This window comes from Idiotropiscis lumnitzeri, chromosome 10 (assembly GCF_059441095.1).
Source record: "Idiotropiscis lumnitzeri isolate Australia: NSW breed Sydney's pygmy pipehorse chromosome 10, RoL_Ilum_1.0, whole genome shotgun sequence".
Lineage (NCBI taxonomy): Eukaryota > Metazoa > Chordata > Actinopteri > Syngnathiformes > Syngnathidae > Idiotropiscis > Idiotropiscis lumnitzeri.
In genome coordinates this window covers 20,625,895-20,645,977 of record NC_142400.1, presented here as the reverse complement: position 1 = coordinate 20,645,977, position 20,083 = coordinate 20,625,895, and the positions used below count along the sequence as shown (strand labels likewise).

Genomic DNA, 20,083 nt, shown 5'->3' with positions numbered 1-20,083 from the left:
GCGATTGGCCGGCAACCAGTTCAAGGTGTACTCCGCCTACTACCCGAAGACAGCTGTGATAGGCTCCGCGACCTACGTGAGGAGAAATGAATCGGACAATGGCTGGATGAATGGACTTTAAATGTGTGTAGCGGTGTGAGATCTGATTTGTCCAATATTCTTTTGAACCACATATCGCATATTTTGATGGACCGTCATAAACAGCACACAACGAGACTGAAATGACTGTCTGGTTGGTGGTGTCCCCACGTTCCGCTAACGGCAGTGCTGCCACCCAAACAAGTCTAGACGCCTTTTCTGTGATCGCCACCAAAGTCAAACCGGCCACCATATCATGGTTGGTCATACTATACAACGTTCCACTATACCAACTTCAAAATCAAAGCCTCAAAACAAATATTACATGGACCTATATGCCTTAGCTATCTTTTATTCTTTTATTCCGATGAAACAATTGTTGTTGCTGCTAACTTGACTTTCCGACTGTATGGTAGACTTGAATCCGGTGTGCTTTGACATTTACATAATATTTGAGCAAAACCTACTGTATGTCAGCCCCTGTTTGTAGCCCACCAAGCATAGTGCTTCTGGGTAGCTGTGGTAATGGTAAAGATGCTGTTCTTCCCACAAGCCACTAAAACATCAACCAGATCACATTCTGCAGCTGCCAAATATCAGCCATGATTGGCCAAATTTAAATGTAGGTGAAATGTTAGTGAGGCAATAGCAAAGGGCTTTCAATGGATGTTAGGTGTGGTGTTTGTGGATCATTTCAAGTAGGAACCAGCGTTTCATAAACCAAACCTAAATCATCGAATGCCAAAAGTCATTTCTGTCTCTTAATAAATTTAATACCAGTGAGGCTAATTACACATAATTTTATTGGTCAGATTCTGTGAAAAAGCTACACAGCATATCATTTTGTTGCAAAACTTTGTCAGCCTTTCATTTACTCACTGAGAAAATGCACTTTGGTTATAATTATGGGTATTATCCTGCTTTCTATAATGATGATGGCCTTTCTTGACAAAAATGCACTCACATTTGCACTGATTGCACTCAGGCTTCACACCGAAAATTGCCGAAGCCCATTTCCTGACATGTTTTCCCCAGGCTTTCCACAAATATCATAACAACCACTATTCTGTAGCTATTATGGAGAAGGCTGCATGTGGAGAAACACATTGTATTGTATCTCTATCTGTCAGTACATATGTTTTTCTCCTTGTTCTTTCCACCAGCCTCTCGCTCCCATTCTCTCAGCCTCTCTTTCCACACTGCTGGGTTTTAATCACTGCTGTAATTGGCAACTCCCTGCTGTGAGCATACAACACCACACACACGCGCACGCACGCACACACACACATGCGCTTGCCGCCTTGCTGCTGCAAATCCCTCTGGCAGTGCATGCATATGTGTGTGTGGTGGGGGTAGGAGAGGGAGATATGGGCAGATAAGAATAATGAAAGGAGGAGAGTTTTAGAACTGCAGGCCAACTCACCAACTCAACAATCTGTCTGCTGTGAGGAAGTGGAGCGCTGCAGCCAAATAGTAATTATCTCAGTGGAAAAAAAGACATGGCTGAAGATTTATTGTGGAAGCCCACATTGTCGTGGAGTTGCTTGAGAAACTGATGTTCATTCAACTTATTCGAACAGATAATTAAAATTGTGCAAATATGCCACATACTAAGAATCTAATCTGGATGGAATAATAAATACAATAATAACTTGGAGCTAATGGATAAACTGCATATCTTATATTTTGTACGAATTAAATGTTTTGATAATCTCATCAAATAAAGGTTCTTACAAACATTTTATGTAAACTTTTTTGGTTCAACCTAATTATTAAAGCCTTTTTATGTTATGTTTTTACTGATTTGGACATGAGTTGGATCACTTAGTATCATGTAAAATTATAAATAACACTCTTCTTTGAACAAACAACAGAAACAACTAAAGTATCTGTATTTCATTGTGAAAATATTTTTTTCACCAAACAGCACATGAGATGCTAAACGTAAATTAAGTTGTACGTAAGTAATGTCACTCTATCGACAAGCAAAATTAATGTTTTTAGTTCATTGGGAGGTAACTTTTTCTATTTTCTCTGATGTTTTTTCATTTATTATTTTTTTTTAAGTAATTAATAACTGCATTATGTGCCACCCAATGTTCAGTCTATTTCACAGCTGCCCTAATTTAACAGCATTGGTAAACACCAACATGTTTTTAATGTTTCTGTAATGTTTAATACACCAACCACTCTTTGACTAAAATATTTTAGTTCTGAAATACAAAATTATATATATATATATATATATAATATATAATTTGGCTTTCCAAGTTGATGTTTTAAAAAAAATAAAGCTGTGTTAACTGAGTTAAAATATTAATTGCGTTAAATGTTTTAAAAATGAATCTTGAGTTAACGCTTTAATTTAGACAGCTATATATTTATATATATTAGGGCTGTCAAATTAGCTGTACATCTTTAGCACATGATCTCAGAACAAAACACCTTGCTTAAGTTACCACTGGGCCTTGCGAACCAACACTGCTGGAGTGTGGTGCTTACAACTAAATGTACTGTATAAGTTTTGAGAATTGTTTCTAAAAAAAATCCTGCAAAGATGACTCCGTTTAGATCGCATTGAAGGATCACACACTTCATATTTGGCGATTTTGCATTAATTACAGTAAATACCTGTTAAAAGCCTCACAAAAAACAGAAGTAGAAAAAATGCGATTAATCGTAATTAATTACGGATTTTTTATTTTTTTGTGATTAAATAGTTAAAAATGTAATCGCGTGACAGCACTAATATATATATATATATATATATATATATTATATATATATAGAGAGAGAGAGAGAGAGCATCCGCCTTTCGCCCGTAGTCAGCTGGGATAGGCTCCAGCACCCTCCCGCGACCCTGTACAGGATTGGCGGTGTGGATGATTACTTTTGTGTGAAAACATACTAAAATCCCATGAAAATAGCCCCCTCTTGATCCAAAGATTATTCAGTATTTCATTCTGAAAAATTATACAAGAAGAATGTGCCTCATTACCGAACAAAATGTTTGTTGCGCTTTTGTATTTATTAACGTGTACTGGAGCAACAGTTGCCCACAAATCTGACACTGTGAAAACTATGTGATGAAGCTGAGGCCACTCTACACCCGATACTTAAGAATCGCAGCTTTATGGTTATTATGGCACATTCGCTGCAAGAAAAGAAAGTTTCATGCTTTGTGCGTGTGTGTGTGCGTGTGTGTGTTTTAGCCTTTTAAGTGGGTCACCCCACCATGTCTAATGGCCCCTTGCTGCGTGCCGCGTCCTGCGCTGAGCTGCTCCCTGCTGTCACACTCACACACACAAACAAACCCACACACACAGCGGGGGAGATTTTGGGGTGTCCCTCACTTTAATACCTTCCACAATGCACCACCACTTCATCTGTTGCTCCTGTTCCCAAAGTTTAAAGTTGACCAGGGATGTTCTCGCATGTCTTGCTATTAACCTCCTTTACTCTCCGCATCATAGTTTGGAGATTAATCATACGAAAATGCCTTTTTTTTATACTATATATTTTGTAGATTATTTTCAAACATTCTAGTTTCTTGTTTTAGCCTCTATTTTACAGGGTGAGACTGGATTGTCTGATATATTTTTATCAATTCAAAATCTTAAACAGAATGCGGTCATCCTGGAAGAAACATCCCCAACTAGGTGAGAGTATGCACAGCACTTCAACCCTTTGCTCAGCATTTGCATTTTGTTGAGTTTCTTGGCTGGTATTTTTATACCAAAATTATATTGCTTTGTTTGGACTGAGTTGGATTGTAAATTAATCAGGATTAACATTGCATAAAATGTGATAGAATGTAGTATGTATTTGTCTGTGATATTTCACCAATTGGCGGATCCTGTTAATGGATGTGATATAATGTACTGCAGTGAGATCAGTGATGAGTAAAAAAATAAATAAATAAATAAAAATTTTGCTACAACCATATGTGCCACATATTTTAGGTCTTTATATGGTTTGTGAGACCATACTGAATCAGATATAATTTATTCCATTGTTTTTGTGTCGTATTGTATTGTGTTAATAGTAGAGGAGAAGAGGAGAAGAGTGAGTGAGTGATGTGCACAGGGTGGGGGCGGGTTGCATGAAGTGGCTTTAAGAGCGAACACTGATTTGCTACAAATTCACCTTATTATGGCTGATATCTCCACCACAGCATTTTGGAGCATACACAAACACGCAACAAAACAAAAACATGCAAGAACCTATGACAGTTGTGGGAATGCATACTTATAAATATGAACTTGCAGCAACCTAGAATACTAAATATTTTAACTGCTGTACCTGTTAATTGTAAACACTGGGGCTATCATCGTGGCGCTGTAGAACCGTGAAACAGACACGCACACACACACACACACCCCTACACACAAACCAAACTTGAGCCAAGGAGAAGCAAGCTACGTCAGTATATTTTCACACTGCAGCAGCAGCTCTTTGTCTCCCTGTCGACCTGCCAGCGTTAAGATGGAGGAGGAGAAATATGATTTTAGCGGGTGGCTTTGCGAGACAGAAGAGGCTGCTTTGTCGTTTTTGTTTGCGAGAGGCATTGTGGCAATATTTCTTTCTGTCAACATCATTTCAGCTTTGCCATTAGGTCCTGCTTCATCTTTGTCTCTTGACATGAGCGTGCATGTGTGACAGGAGGTGTCGGTTACAACAGAAGTGCAATACTTTGCAAATGTAAAATGTGTGTGTCCACACTGACCCGTTAACACATCAGTGGCCAATTGCAATCTTCTATCCATAAAATCAGCTGTTGTTTTTGTTGCCACATACATTCACAGTCGTAGAGCAGCAGGCAGGGGCTTCCATTGTCTTGATTTGACAGAGGCATGCGAATTTTGATCAACGTAGAGTGGCAAAAACACATAACATTTGTTAGAGTTTTGACTATTTTGGCTGGTCCAAGATGTCACACTCTCAATTATTCAGTAGGAATAATTACAGCTTTTAATAAAACGTCAATAAGGACCCATCTCAAATAGCAATGATCTTATTCTGCTCGATGCAAATTAGAGGAGCGTCTTTCCCTGAAAGCTTTCGCTAAAACTGCTATATATTCTAATGCATCTCACAGTGTTGATGTGTCTAAGCTTCAAGCCACACAGAGAAATGTGGGGAACAATTTATTTGTACTGCAGCAGGCCTCAGTGAGTATATTTCCCACTCTTGTGGGAATAACTCTAATGCAGATGCATTTAGACTTTCATCTCAGGTTATATTCCATGACATTTCCTGCACACACTCGTACATGCACACACACCACACTTATAGGATTAGCAACTGATACTATAGTCACTTCTCTGCCTCGCTCAGCCAGTATCTCTTTTCCATGCTTTTCTTGCATTTCCATTCTGGAGCATATTGCTGATTTCCCCATGTCTATTTGTCGAGCTAGCACTCGAGCGAATGAAAAATACAATACAACTGAATAGTTTATAAATGCATTTTTTGTATGTTACCAATGAGATGTTTTGGCTCAACATCCACACAATTGTGGTTGCACATTTAAGGCCTATGCATTCTTTTTGAACCCTGCCGCAGGGTTTGATGCAGGCCACTTTTGCAGAATGGCGATGACACTGAATGGACGTTATCAGTGGTGCTGAGGCAGGCTTCAAAAGGAAGCTGACGGCCAGCTTTTCTCCGTCACTGTGGTGATGTCTTTTCAAAGCCACCACCGTTCACATAAAAATACAGCGCTCGTGAAAATCCAAAACTGAACATGATGTTGTTTCCTGGAATACCTTTTCCTGATATTTCGTTACAGATTTTTGTGGCAGATAATGAACCTTGAAGTCGATTCATTGTCTGGAGATGAATAGAGTGTTGGTTTTTCTCTTAGTCTGTGTCACAGTGTCCTTTCGTTGATGAGTGTGCCAGTGCTGTGTTGACACATGTTAGTGCTGCCTGATTAGTCGACATATAAGAGGACACGCAGCCCCTCCATCACTATTCAGCCATTTTGTCTCTGTGTCTGTCACACTGCTCGAGTGTCTTGTCTGTGTGTGTATGTGGCTTTTGTTAAGGTAATGTTGAGGAGAGAGAATGCGCGAGGCAGACGGCACCGAGAAAAAAGAATATATATAAACCACAGGCGGGTCCTTTTTTTTTTTTCTTTAATAAGATGTCCTTTATTAGTCCCACAATGGGGAAATTTGAGGTGTTACAGCAGCAAAGATATAGAATCCCTGCATTTCCAAAATTTTAAGCATTTAATTCCTGAACGTCATCATTTTACAGTCATAGGAAAAATGCAAAATGAGGGAATGTTAATTTAGAAAATGCTTGGAATATGGTATGCAAGGTACGGGGGCCCCACATCACTCGGCCTGTTGTCTGTTGTGTCTTAAATGGATTAACAGAGCAGTGTGTGAGACACACAGTCAAAGTGGCAACCAGAACCGTTGTTTACAAGCTTCTGTCTCCTCTGTCTCTTCCAATTTTCATACAATACCGCATATTTTTTTTCTTTTTTTTTTTTTTATGTTCTCACTGCATTACTGCCAAACCGTTGCATAATCTTATTTATCAAAGCCTGAATGGGGGCACAATCAAGCGCTATATTTTAAGCACATATTACATATTTAATGTTCATTTGTGCTATTGTGTGGGGTGCATTTTATTATGTCAAATTGGATTCACATTTTGAACCAGTAGTTTGCAAAAATTGCAACATCATCTTTACATTTAGAATAATGAAAATCCGAGTCAGTTCTTAAAATTGCATGCACAACTAAATCCAACAACAGCTTGACTGTGAAATCATTAAAGAGTATAAATACATAGCCTTATCATTTTAAAATCAAATAGCACAAAAATAATTTGGTTCAGAGCTGGTAGTGCACATGTCAACATTTTCCTGCAATTTTTAGACCTCTAGGTAGTATAAAATCACATGCAAGAAGGATTCAATTGAGTGTATGAATGACATAGCTGCTGTCAAGACAGAGCAGTGCAGAGCTGTGTTTGCGAATACCTGCTACATTCAGTGCAGTTGAAAATACTGTATTGTTTAATAAAAGAACCATTAAATTGGTGTGGGGAAAGGGATTTACATCGTCACAATCATTTTAGATGTAGACTGTATATTGTTTAAATTTAATCTGCAAAAAAAATAAAAAATGATCATGACTATTATTAGTGTCAGAAGCAAAATGTGTGTTTTCAACTAGTCAGCGAAATTTACGTCTCCCTGATAATCCCCAAAAATAGTAATTGCACAAATGGAGTTTAAATGTAGTATGTAGTCTAATAGTCAGATGTCAGGAATACAATTCATTATAACAATCAACCTGGCAGACTTTATTCATGCTTTCAATGAGAGCATATGTATTTATGAAAATCGTGCAGGCGAGTTTAGAATATTCCTAAATGCCAAAGCTTGCTTTGCATGTTAAGAGTATTTCATTAAAAAAAAAGAAGAAAAAAAAACAACAGAAAATCCCTTCACTGTTTCTTCATGTGAGTACACATATATGGATATTTGAAAAACAAGAGTCTCATATTGATCAGAATCCTGATGAAAAATACATCCATTAGCCTTTGATCAGGCTATTAAAGAGCTCTAAATTAAGAACAGGACAGATGAATCAAAAGCTTTTAGATTTTATCATGCAGCGTATTTATTATTTCAATAGATAATACATGTACTCTCTCTCATATCTTTACAAGGGATATTTGTGGACTTTATAATATGTCTGTGTATCCATATAACCTTAGCTAATGATAAGATATCTCCAGGTAGAAGTGAACTGAATCAACTTTATTTATATGTGACTTTGCTTTAATAGCCTTGATCATATATTGTTCTGAAATTGCTCCCACTTTTCCTTGTCTAACTAATTTTGTTAGAAAAGGTAAATGATTATATGTCAGCCTGTTAAATACTGCAGGTTACATGTGTGTTTCTTGCAAATGTAGCTTTGTCATATTTTTAGTCTCTTGAGTCTCTTTTCTTACCGGACAATAATTCGGTGTATACATTGTGAATTTGAAGCAGTCTATGTATCGAGGTCACATTTATACTTAATTGTGTATAATATATACAATTGTTGTAATTGTGTTACATTCACCCACTATTTGTAGAATAGAAACTATCAAGTTTAGTGTATTATGCAATTTGTACTCAGTCATCCTCTTATTTGTGCTGCAATATTTTGCTTGGACTACTGCGTGTCATTTTATAGTCAACAGCCACAGACTTTAGGTTCACCTAAATGGCCTTTTAACATTTAAAAGAGAGCTCCTCTCTTCACCATTGAATATATCGGCCCCATTCAGCCCTGTTAGCTTTCATTGAGGCCTAAGCCTTCGGCTGCTATTCATGTCCAATGCCTATGTAAACAAAAATGTGTTGTCAGCATGCTAGCGTGTGTGTATGTGCGTGCGTGTGCATGCGTGTGTGAGAACCTATATCTTTTTAAAAGGGTTTAGCCTCCACAATACCCCTTGTCTTGTTTCTATTTTACATTCTTTTTTCTCTGTCATGCATTCTTCCCTCTCATGAGCCACAACACATGCACACACACATTCACGCACGCGCGTGCACACACACTATGAGGATCAGTCATGCTAGGGGTCGTCTGTGGGCCAATTCGATATTGTTGCCTATAAGCTGCTTTGGAACAAGTTTAAAGGACAATTCCAAATATATTTTGTACAAGAAAAGGCTCCAAAAGCTTGATGTGTCAGAAGCAGATTTAGCACGGAAGAGGGAGGGTCTCAATACCTTCTCGGTCCAGCCCATCCTATATGTGAAAAGAAATTGCACTTGATTTGATCACGTGACTTAAGTTCAAGCAACACTCATATAAGCCCTGTGTCCGTCTCAGTATTTGGAGGGGAAAAAAATATTTCTAAATTGATTGAATTGAAAGTGTGCTACAGCCAGGCATGCAGTATATTGCTTTATGCCGCAGAGTGATGATTTGAAATAAATACTGTTCACAATATTTTACATCAGTTTTCGTGCTTGAATTTGACCACACTTGCCACATGGTAAATACCAATAGAATAAAAATGTTTACTCCTTTCTCACTGTCTGCAGGGATGGGTTTCTTCAAATAACATATTCCAATGTCACTGTCATATTTGTAACAATTATAAATAACAATTAACAACAAACTACTTTCATTACATTAAAAAACACAATGCATCCAGCAGAGAGAAGACTGAATTTCCTATTTAGGTGTTCAAAAATATTGTTGAATAGATAAAATAATAATTAAATTATTAAAATGGATGTCAACTAAAACTAAGCATTGCCTTCATTGTTTTTATATTGAACTTCTGGAATTAAGCAGGTGTCTCAAATAAAGTGACTCTGAGTGTTTATGATACTACATTAGGGAGGAAGATGGTGCTGGGTAATGTGAGTAAAATTATAATGATCACATTCAAATTATTATTAGTATGCATTTTTAGGCGTCATTTAATTCATATCTATGCGGAATGAAGGAAATGACAAAGACATTTTTCCTCATTCAATTCAAATTCAGTACATTTTTCCACTTTATCACTTTCAGTACATTTTCCCACTTTATCACTGTCCAAACCGAGCCACTTTTTTTGTGACATTTGGTTAAGAGTGGACATCTCTTCTATCCGTGGGATTTTTTTGTTGTGCAATATGAGATGACGTCATAGTAATGACCACAATAATAATTCATCAGTAGGGTGTGTGCCTTGTAAGTGACGGAAATGTCCTATAAATACAGATGGAACTGACTTTAATGAGCATCTGTTGACCATAATCCAGCAGATGAATGACTTTTAAAGGCATTAAACCCCTCAACTCTAGTAACACTCCATGAGGAAATGAACATGACACCGTAATGAAATAACCGAGAGATGTTTGGTATAGTTTAGTGCAACTACCGCATTTTTATGTTTTTATGGTGGTTGAAATACGGTGTAAAGCCTAAAGACTAATAGTTATAATAAACAATGTTACATGAAATTCATTTGTAGACTGGAATCTGCCAAATTCTCTCGACAGATGATGGAAAGGGAAGGGAAACTCACTGAGGTTTGATTTTTATTACTGTGTGCACATCACCCAAATTTATAAATTATATTTTTACTGCTTTTCAGTCGATTGTGTCCTCAAGACCCGCAGTTTCCTGTGCTGCCAGAAGCCGCTGAGGAGAATATCGCCTCTCTTGAACCGCCAGCATGGAGGACATTTACCATGGCAACGACTAATGCAGTATAGATGCAAGGACTGAGCCTTGTCTGCTGCTGCAATAATACAGGATTCATTGAAGTCAGGTGAAATGCCATTGGGGCTGTTGTCGCCACTAAGAAGTGCATTTGATATCTAGCGCGGTCACTTGGCTCTATAGAGGGTATTGTTCCCTGTGTTTGCTCATTGCTACATCTGTCTAGTCTCCTGCTTCTCAATATATGGACTAAAGCACTATAGAACCACTTCACTTTCTTTTTTCGCGCTAAGTCAGCAGTGTTGTCCATTTCATTGTTTCCTGTATCAGCCCATAATACCCTATCGACTTAATCCAAATGGGATTCTTGCATGTCCCTCCCTGAGAACTTCGAAAATGTGTGTCCTTAAATCTGTTTCCTCCTCCTTCACACGCTGGATTACAACAGGACCTCTTTGAAAAGTCACACCTAAATGCCAATTATTGTCCTTTCGAGGGAAGCGAGATTTAGGATGGTTTATTGTCAGCGATTCAGGTTACTTTCTGTACATCCGATTTGTGTTACGGGCCTCCATCCAGACATAATCCCAAAACCACAACACGGTTTAAAGAAGAATCGTCAACAACAGTACATATTTGAATTTTACCATATAGTTGTCATCTTTTAAAAGGCCAAAAGCAAAAAATGAATTTGCTGGCACATGAAGTAGGAATGACTATTGGACAAAAGGATAGAAAAAAGGTTTGAGAAATTGGTTTAACGATACTTTATTGACCAAAACTGACCATCAGTTTAAAAATATACGTGGATTTTGTGATGGCAAAATTTGGGTGATGAATGTTTGAAAAAATAAATACAAAAAACATAACAGCTATATGTTAGGCCAAGGTTGTTTTAGTAAACAAAAACTAACAAAATAACTAAAACTAAAATTAAAAAAACATTTCCTTAAACAAAATAAAAACTAAAATCATTTAGAAAAGTGAAAACTAACTGAAACTACATTTTACATTCACGAAACTAACGAAAAGGAACTAATTGAAAATGTGCTTGGTTTTTGGCAATTAATTTAAACGCAAGCCTTTGGGTTTGATTTTAAAAGCATTTCTTTCTATATCAATGGCACGGATGTTTCCTGGAAAAAAGAAGGTCGAAAAGTCCTCTAGGAGTTGTAGTCTTCTTAATGTTTGTCGCACAGAAGCGACATCATCAGGCAGCAGGCAATAAAAAAGAGCCAGCAAAAGTCATCGTTCCTTGGAGAGGAGGTAGCGTATGGCTGTGGCTCAAACGGCTTACCTGCTCTTGACATTTAACTCAGCTCGGTAGGTAAAAAGTGATTTTCTTTTTGCTTCTTTCAAGAAAAAAATATACGCAGTCTTTAAAAAATTGTACATTGGACACCCAGGTTTAATACTTATCAACAGAATCCACAAATCAACTTTAGGCAATGCATAAATAAGGCATCCTACCTGTATTGTAATTAGGGCGCATGGAATGCATCCCTGCATCTAACTTGAAGAAGCGGTATGCATACAATTTAATGCGATTCAGTCTGTGGACTGTTAAAACCGTAACAATGTGTCATCAAAATATTTTCAAATACAATTTTGACAGATTTTTTTTTAAATATTGAACACGTATAAAACATTTTTTTTAAAAACACACACTAATACTAAAAGCAATTAAACAAAACTAAAAAAAAAACTAAAACTAATAAAATCGAACAATTATGCCCTGAAAACTCATTAAAAATAACTAAATTTAAAAATCAAAACTCAAAATAAAAACTATTTTCAAAATTCCGAAACTATAATAACCTTGGTTGAAGCATTTAAGTTTTGTTTTACTTTGCTATTCAAGAAAGTTGAAAACCTTTGCAGCAGTGTCTGTCCAAAACAAACATTGCTTCCACGTGCTACGGTGATGTGCGTCTCTAGTTGCTGCGTGTGTGTGTGGGGGCGTGGGTGTGCGTGTGTGTGTGTATGCGTGTTCTGTTTGCCACAATGTATAGATAGCTGTGTCCTGCCCCTCTCTTTCACAGCCAGAGAAAAGAACCACACCCCTTGGTGCCTTGGTTTGGCGCATGTGTGTGGTGTTCAAGTCTCCTGGGATTTGGGGATTTCTTTTTGTTATCCCCATGCTTGAAAATAGCTTAGTGACAACCATGGTATATGTGGTACACCAGGAAAAAAGGGCAAACATGGAGGTTTACCTTGCTAGGACAAGGGATCGTTGAATGGGCGGAACATTGACATTCGTGTATCTGTAAAAATAATGCCAGTGCTAAATTTCACCCCCTCCTCTGCAAAACTCAGTCGTTATATAGTGTGTTTTGTTTTACTCCATTAAATTCTGCTGCACTGCTTTTATTCCACACATTAGTCTGACTATAACAGGAAGCAAGCATTGTAATATTGTTTATTATGTTGTCATCCTTTGTCTGAAAACGGCAACCAATCGTTACCAAAATTTGGATGCACAGCTCTATTCATGTCCACTTCAACTCGTGAAAAGAATTGGCCCTATATTTGGGATTTTCTTGACATTCAGTCTGATCTGCTTTGAGGAAAAGACATGACCTCCCCAAAATGTTAACTATTGTTGCTGATCATTTTTAAATGTTTTTACTGGTCTAAGTGTATAAAGGAGTGCATATGAATTTGGGTGATGATTGGTCGTAATTTTAAGGCATTTAGCGACGCCAAAAGGAGAGATCAATCGCAAACATTTTTTAACAAGAATATGTTCTATGCAGCACAATTAGTTGAAACTCAGCAGATAGTAGGTGAGTAATGATTGCTCATTATTTTAATCCAGAGCCACTGTGATGACATTTTCAGTCAGCAGCAAGTGGCAAAATGGATAAAAACGGGTCGATTTTACTGCTTAACTCATATTCCACAAATGCAATATTAATCAGAATGCCATGTTTAGACTAGTGAAAGTGCATAAAATATATTATTGTGAAACAATTTTGGGGAGTTTACTTCCCGTTAAACAATTCTCAAACTGGTCTGGGAGTTTAAAAAAAATACATAGATACATAGAACATATTATTGCTATATGGGTAACTCCACTGCAGCTGTCCGGGCAGCAGTTAGCTTGGCTGCCGAGTTTAGCAGGACAAAATAAGCTTCTTACTGGCCAGACGTGGAGCTCGACTTTATGGAAAACAGTCAACTGAATACCGCTTATGCAGCAAGTTAGTGGGGCAAACATTGGATTATGTACGGCCAGCGCTACAGTTCCACATCACGGAAAACAGTCAGCTGAATGCCGCTTATGCAACGGCGCGAATGCTGCCTTCTGTCCAGCCAGAAATTGAGCTCTATGCCACGGTGCAGCATGCGCAGAATTGTAATACATAACCGATGAACAATTCATCTTATGAAAAGCCTCTCAAAGCGCTTTGTGTTGTTAGAACTAACCTGGAAATATCTCTGTCGTTGACAAGATGTACTAAACCTTTGCTAACCGAGGATGTGCGATATATTTCAGTCATACCGAACTTGAATGGAGCGATTCTTTCGATACAATTACATATTAAGTCAATGCAGTTTGCGTAAATAAGGGGCAAATCTTTACAGATACTAGAGCCAAACAGTTTTGAGAATGTCCTGACATCATCACATGCACATTTAGTTAATTGTAAAAAAACAGTTGTATTGTTCCGATACTGCAAATTAGGCCAATTACTGAGTCTGATATTGAATGTTGAATTGAATACACTAAGATAAAACCAGATGAAGTCTTGTTTACTTTAAAAAAAAATACTTATTATAAATAATTAATAATAATAATTTAATTTCACGAGCGCATGGTTCCATTCAATTGATTGAGAGCCATATCTGAGCCTCTGAGGTTACCCTCCCCGACAGCTGTGGCACCTGGGGCCGCCGAGAATGATGATGACCAATGCCTTTTTCTTTTTCTATATAGGATCAGTCAGTCAAAACTCAATTCCATGGTACATACCATGTAGACAAAAAAAATATTCACATAATTTTAATTTCTATAATTAACCTAACATGCATGGTTATGGAGATTGGGAGAAATCCAGAGTACCCGGTGAAAATCTATACAGGCAACAGGAAAAGATTTACCAGTTTGCATACTTCTGCAACAAATTTTTTTACACTTTTTTCAAAACACTTAAGAGTACTTCTGACGGCCCAGCTCGAGGCATAGATGGGGAAACGGAACAATATTTTAAAGTTTGATATATATTGGGTATTTCCACCTTTATGTGTCGTCTTGTACTCGCCAGCACACCTCGTCTACTGGGACTTCCCTTGCACACGCCAGTCCATTCCAATGGATCACTAATTGTACTTTTTCTTAAAAAAAACAAAAAAAACGTAACATTCAAATTTATTCTGATGGTAAATAAAGAGCACTATACATTATGTCCAATATGTTGTCCAAAATGCTTTGCAGAGCCACAAATTCACTCTTTTGAAAACGTATGGAATATATACACGCTTACTGAAACGCAGCATCAACCTTGAGTTTAAGATTAGGTACTAACTTCAAGCACCAGGATCACCCGCCAAACACTGTTGAAAGGCAGAAGCCATGGTATTGTTCCAACCACCCTTCTATCCATTTTCTGAAGCGGTTATCCTATTGGACTAATTTTAAATCCATCTGTTTGTCATTTAAACTGCTTGCTAGCGCTAAGCTAGCCAGTGTATTTTCATGTCATGGGCTGCTGTGAAGGCATAAGGCAAAAAATTACAAAACAAAGACAAATGCATTGATGAATTGTCTTGCTGGGATTCATTGACCGCTTAACAGTTTCATTGAATGCTTTATAACCAGCTAAATATTTCCACACAATATAAACACACAAACACTTGCGTGTTTTCTTCTCAAAAGTAGCGGGGGTGTCACACGGAGCACACATTTCTCCCACACATGGACGTGTGTGCATGTGTGTGTGTTGTGACTTGAATCTGCAAATACTCATTCAGCATTCATTTTTCATGACCAATTTGAGTGACCACCGATTTGTGTACTGTATAGCCCTAGTTCTTATCCTTGTTTTTTTGTTTGTTATTGAAAAATTCCTTTGCTTTACATTTCGCCATGACAGCTTTTTCATAGACCAGAATCCTGTGCAAGCAAGTACCGTACTGCCAGCTGCAGCCAATATCGCCTTTCAGCTTCACGGCTTCGCTTCCTGCAGGCCAAGTAGGACCAAGTATGTCTGTGCTTGTTAGCTGCCACGGCGTCTCGGACAGGTAGGTCCCGTGAGCGATGTTTGGATGCAATTTTTCTTGATAAACCTTGTTTACTTTTTTCCCCCCATCTGATAACCACAGGTACACATTACCTTTGGATGGTACGCCATTTGCCTTTGGATGAGCAAGTCTGGACGTCCTGAAGTGTGTTACACTGTTTAGTGGAGCGCTTTGGGAACAGGAAAAGCTGTGTTATTTCAACGCACCCTTTTAGATACACAGCCATTTCACATGAATTTTGGATTAGTCTTTGACAGGATCAAACCAAATTGAATGTTTAACCTCAAATGGCCTGTAGCCGAGAGTTTGACTGTCATAAACCAGGTTGGAGCGGATTAAATCTGACCCATATAACATCGCCAAATTTTATGTATCTTGAAAACAATGAAAGCTGATTAAATCAATCACACAAAAAATATTCTCACATTAACTTTGTTCTGCAGATTCAGTGCAGGGACAATTGTTTCTGGATAATCCACTGTTCAAAAAGTGTGAGGGAAAAAAAACTCTTCAACTCATAACAATGGATGTACTGTTGCTAATTGTACAAGTAGAAAAAAAAAAAAACTCAAGAAAACAACTAAGGGTAGCACTGACCCCACCCTCAAACTCATTCCTCCAATCACATTCAGGCACTCATTTATCTGTTGACACTCAGACAATTTCATTGGAGAAAATCCGAATTTGTAAAACTCAAACACAGATTAAAGTAACATCACTGCAGGGTTGCTAATTGCTGTCGTAAGCAGTATAATAATAGTATGCAATAAAAAATACATAGGCGGAGGGAATGCTTTATAATGTGTTCTAGCAAACTTGCAATTGTGTAACATGAATTGTTGCAAGAGTTTTATAAAATCCAGCGGTCTGTGCAACAGTAAAGGAATCTGATTTGTGATTAGTTTGAATGTGTTGGGGTGAGGGGTGTCTAGTGAAAGGAGGAACTTGATTGCTCGAGTGTGTCTGTGGAATGGATGCTGAAGGTTGAGAGACATTACAGTGGGTTATTCTTTTTTGTGGGAGGGGGGTTCAATAAATGTTAACTAATGTTAACTTTAGATAAAGATGTTATTCATTTTCCACCAACTAAGCAGATGTTCCAGTATATCGTCTGCCTTTTCGCTGTTTTAGGAGTGTGTTTGGTGAGCATCAAACGTAACGTAAAAAAGAACTTAAATGCTTTACCAGGGTTGTTGTAGTTTTGGATTTGAATTATAGTTATTTTTTATTTTGTTTTGAGTTTTGTTTTTTAAATTTAGTTAGTTTTAATTCATTTTCACTTCGTGTTTGTTAGTTATTATTAGTTTTATTTTTTAAAACACTAAACACTTAGTTTTACTGAGTTTGATTATTAGTTTTTGTTTTTAAAATAAGTATTTTGCATGTGTTGAAGATAAAAAAAAGAAAAAGAGAATTCAACAAAAATGTTATTTCAAAATATTTTGATATTACAGTGTTGTGGTTTTAACAGTCCATAGACTTTGAATCACAATAAATACTATGCATACCACTTCAAAAGTTACATGCAAGCTTGTGTGCAAGCTCCTTAATTATGATAAAAGCAGGACGCCTTGTTTACAAATTTAACCTTCTATCCAAATTTTAAAAAAAATGCAATTTACCCATGATATCCATCCATTCTTGTTGCTTATCCTCACTAAGGATACAGGAGTGGTGGACTCTACTCCAGCTGACTTTGGGCGAAGGGCAAGGTACACCCTGAACATATTGCCAGCCAAGCACATGCCACAAATAGCCAAACAACTATTCACACGCACATTCATACTTGTGGACAACTTGGTCTGCGTTCAGACTGCAGGCATACATCTGGCGCATTGGGTCTTGCATCGTGTAGAGTGACGTCACGGACAGTCAAAACCCGGGGTGTTCAATCTCGGTGCCAAAGGGCCCCTGTCTTGCCTGTTTTCCATCTCTCCCTGCTGCAACACACCTGATTCAAAAGGTCAGGATCGTTAACAAGCTTCTTCAGAGCTTGCTGATGAGCTGATCATGGAAAACAGGCAGGACAACGGTGTTTTATTGTTTGTTGTTGTATGACTTACTTTTGCTCCATATACAGAACTTTGCATACAGCGGTGGTTGTCTTAAACTCCTTTATAAATACAGTTGAGTTGAGTATTTTGGCTAGCAGTCTGAACAAGGCCCAAGTCTTCTATTAAACTGCATGTTTTTGGTATGTGTGCGAAAAACCGGAGTACCTGGAGAAAACTCACGCAGGCACAAGAGGAAACTCCATCTAGAAAGGCTGGCGCCACAAATTGCGCTGGCTAGGAACAATCCATCCATTATCTGAACCACTTCTCCTCACAAGGGCTGGCTAGGTACAAAACTAATAAAGCAGAGGTTAAGGACAAATCGGTCTCTATTGGTTGGCCACCATTTAAGAGTTTATCCCATCTTTCTGCAAAAGTCAGGCAACGTACGATCCACCCAGTTCACCTGCCACCCTCAGGTATGACAAGCGCTCCCTTCAGAACATGGATTAAACATGCGGGAACGGTTCAATCCCTTTAATCTGTTTCCACCTGTGTAATTATCTACTACTCTGCTCTACTGCTCTTATATTTTGTGGTCTTCTCAAGATGAACAACACAGCACACAACACACGTCAGGATATCTTGGCTTACTATCGTGAGACTCCTTCCTCAAACCAGACTTCTGTCGTAATACAAAAATTGACATGAAAGGCAGCAAAGTTCCACAGGGCATCGAGACTCTCTAAAATACCAATAAGTAGTGAGTAGTTGCAGTAGTAGTAGTCATAGATGGCACTACACTGGGCTTAGCGGGTCCTCTAGCCCCGTCAGAAATTTGTGTAGCCCCAGTTAAGCACCTCCAGCATTTTATTTCAATTTTTAAAATATATTTATATATTATTTTATCTGCTCCGCTTTGTATCGATCAACCGCCCTTTTAGGACAGGGCTAGAAAGAATCCCGGAGCTGTGCCTGGTATTAGTCAACGAAGAAAATACATGATGCTTGACTTTTTATTGTGGTGTGCTAGACATGTTAAATGAACCCTCAACACAACCAGGTGCTCCTCTATTTATGTCCAGCAACAGTTTCTGGTCGCTTCTTTGTTGTCTTTTTTTTATACCGCAATCAAAAATTTACTGGCTTCGCTGAATCTGGTGTTGACAACACACACAAGGATCTGTGATTGGAAATACTGTCCAGATTAGTATGTATCATTGTCGGCCCTGACAGTTTTTCAAACAGATCAGGTAGAAAATAAACACATAACCACTGACATGACCTTGATACCTAATCAAACAATGTTGTCAAGGTTACAAAATTTTAAAAGTGACAAATGGCCTGCTGCAAATGTTATATCAACAGAGTAAAAGAGTAAAGCTTATAAAATGTATTTTATTGTTGCGTTTCTTGTAATGTTTTATGAAACTATTATCATGACAATCAGAAACTATTCAAATTATTATTATTATTATTATTACACTCGACATCATCATCATTATTATGAAATCACTGTACAGTTTGCATTTTACTGTACATCATCGTTGTGTAGTAAATGATGCAGTGATGGTCAGGAAATATAAATCTCCACAAAGCACAAACAAACTTCCATGTACACCAGGAAAACATGATATCTATGGGACAGACCTGTGAGGGGGAATGGCACACAGGTCTCTAGTTTTCCACTTATGGGACATTTTATTTTTCTTTAAAAAAAGTAATAAATAAATGTAAATGGACATAAATGTTCCCGCGGTTGCCAACATAACCTCCAGCCAGGTTAAGCATTGATACCAAGTTATTTATAGTGCAGGACTTTACTTTAAACATATTTTACACATATTAATAGAGAAGCAATACAAAATCCACAGTGATTAGACAATCGTCGGCCTATCATTGGTCTTATGATGGAAGACAATACGCCACACTCACCATTTACATAGGGTTGATCAATAAAGCAACTCCCAAAAGGGTTAAGATAAGGGACAAAGTAGGCCCATTTATTGGACTAGTGACTAGAATATCTCAAATCCCAATTTCGAAATACAGCTGCAAAGCACCATTATTGTGAATGGCCCTTCGGCTATTGTGCAGCATTTTCACATCCTGTTTTAAAAGTTCTGCTCATAACGAGAATGAACTGTAACTTTGCGAAGAACTTTAATAATATCTTAATGCGGACGCATAAAAAACGGCAGTTGTTATAATTGACACCACCGCGTAAAACGTAAACTGTACGTGTATTTCTTCTGTCGAAAGTGTCATTTCGAGCGTATTCAGCAAAGGTTTGGCTTGAGTTAGGAATGGCCGCACGTTTCCTCCCCCAATCTACCGGAACTTGATTTCAGTGTGTATTCATGCTCGTGTTGTGGAGGATATAGTTTTGGCTGTTTCCATAATCATTTTGACGTTATTTCGAAAAATACACAGTCCTTATACTGTGTAATTATTTCTATATACGCGTTAAATGGTCAAATTCATCGATTTAACGATTTTAGTTACTAGTTTATTCGGGCACTCTGCAGGATACATGGCAACTGTGAGGCGTTCTGCGGTCTATATATATCCTCCGCCATCTTA

The 20,083-nt window shown here is 37.8% G+C and overlaps 1 long non-coding RNA gene across 2 annotated transcripts in view; it reads left to right on the top strand.

Annotated features, from left to right (window-relative positions):
- The window catches only part of LOC148329627 (uncharacterized), a 38,657-nt gene extending 21,226 nt beyond the window's left edge, over positions 1-17,431 (top strand). The window contains exons 1-4 of one of the 2 annotated variants that reach the window (XR_015845651.1): positions 3,465-3,737; positions 10,195-10,371; positions 15,359-15,506; positions 15,588-17,431. This is a non-coding gene — a long non-coding RNA (uncharacterized LOC148329627). Of the gene's footprint in view, positions 1-3,464; positions 3,738-10,194; positions 10,372-15,358; positions 15,507-15,587 lie in introns of those variants that run through there. The other variant, XR_015845652.1, reaches the window with a different exon arrangement.
- Positions 17,432-20,083: the final 2,652 nt, after the last annotated feature.